Consider the following 2,092-nt stretch of genomic DNA (forward strand, 5'->3'; position numbering starts at 1 on the left):
CTTGGTGTTTAGCAGGAAACAAGATGACAGGAAATTATTTCCTATGGGTTAATAGCTGTGGTTAAACTGCTCAGTTTCAATACATTGGTCAGTATTTCAATGTGTTTACCATCCATGAGATCAGGACAGCCATGCGGGACTCCTAATAAGCAAGGCTTTGAGCAGAGATCTCACTAAAGCAAAGTATCCAATGAAGGATCTTTTCAGTCTTAGAAACCTCATCAGCTGTCTGTAGTCATCACCTGGAGTGGTCTCTCATTTGTTTCAAAATTAAGAGTTCTTTCCTAGTTTGAAGAATCTTCACACATTACAATATTTTTTTATCCTTCACTGGTGGAAGTCTTGCGTTAGTTTCCACTCAATTTTTCACGTTGACATCATTTGTAATAATGGTCTTTTTTCATACTTCTTCTCACATCATTTCTCATGAGCAGAGTGCATTTCTATAAAGGAATTCAAGCTAAGCACCTGCAAATGTTAAAGGTATTTCAAAGCCAAATTCAACTCTGCATCCAAATTTTACCGCTCTTAATAGAATAAGAAATAAGATGTATGAAGCTTTGGCTCAATTAAATGATTAGCAAATTTTTAGTTGAAATGAACAGGACAAATACTCTTCCAAATTGTCAATAGCTCTAGCCCCTAACAGGCTTTGCAACAAGAATCTGGATGTGAATCCTGCTTTATTAGTTTCTGTTGACAAGTAATTTTAACTTTACAAAGAGCTTTCTGCTTACATTTCACCTAGCTACTGTCCCAACTAAATTTGGCTGAGAATTTAAATGATTCTCCTGTCCATGCACATTTGCAATTTTTGTACTACTCATTTCTTTTTTTGATAGCACATTGTTTTATCCTTTCAGTCTTTAAAAAAAAGAACAGAAAAGAAAAACCTGACACAAAAGTGGATTTTTTTATTGCATTTCATTTTAAGTCGTCTTTTTAAAGATCTGTCATTTATACAATGACAAGAAAACTTTCTAAATTGGAACTAATTTATGAATTCCTTCTTTTTGGCATAATGTCACTTTGCAAGTTAAAATGATAATGACTGGAAAGATCAAATATGTTTATCTAAAAAAAGAAGAGGGGTTTTAAGAGTTTGCTCTCATTAGAAATTTTTGCAAACTCTGTACACAGCAAGCATTATAGATTTTTTTGAGTGCAAGAATGATTAAGTTACAGTTTAAGTAAAAACTGTAGATGAAAAAGTAGTTTGAAGACATCCCAAAATCTCTTTGCCTGACACCTATAGCTGGGTGAAATATCCATATTTTAATTGTGTGATTGCTGGAATGAAAATTTTGTTGCCAAACCAACCCCTAAGAACACTCCGTATGTTTGAGTGGATTCTTCCTACTCACCTTCCATTCATATACAATCCAGTATTCATAAAATATTGTGGTACCAGGCAATGGATGTGGTGAGAGGTATGGCACTGAGGTGCATACCTAAGTCCTTGCAATCATAAAGCAAAATTGTGTTGTTTTTTTTTTAAGTAACTCCCACATTGTAACAGGGTGACTTAGGAATATGCCTCCAAATGGCTTACAGCAGAACTGAAGCGCACTGGAATATTTTCTGACTTCTATCTTTTCATTACAAGAATTGTAATGAAGTAGAATTAATATCATTATGCTCACAATATGCCCGTTGCCTGGGGGGAATGCTGTCGACTGACCTAATAATACCAGAATCGCATCCTCACACCAGTGTAAAATGCATCCATGTGTTTCTTGTCAAGAACACTGATGGTACAAGTCCTTGATCCAGACAAGTAACAGTCTTTAAAGCCATACAGAAGCAAAGCTTCATTTGATTCTGTTGCTGCATACTGCACTTTTCCTTCCGCTGCCACTTTTGAATTTCACATTATTACCAGTAATGTTGGCATTTCTCCATATGCACTCTCTATTGTAAGCAAAGATATCAGTTTGGTTTTGTTTTTTTTTTTCAATGTCAACTGATGCATTCTTCACCACTGAAGTGGTTTAAAAGTAGTATGAGGAAGGTGTTAGTACGTCTGTGTTATAAAAAAAGAAGAAATGCTTCCTCAGATCCTTTTTTTTTTCAATGAAGATGTAAGTATTTT

This window comes from Meleagris gallopavo, chromosome 13 (assembly GCF_000146605.3).
Source record: "Meleagris gallopavo isolate NT-WF06-2002-E0010 breed Aviagen turkey brand Nicholas breeding stock chromosome 13, Turkey_5.1, whole genome shotgun sequence".
Classification (NCBI taxonomy): domain Eukaryota; kingdom Metazoa; phylum Chordata; class Aves; order Galliformes; family Phasianidae; genus Meleagris; species Meleagris gallopavo.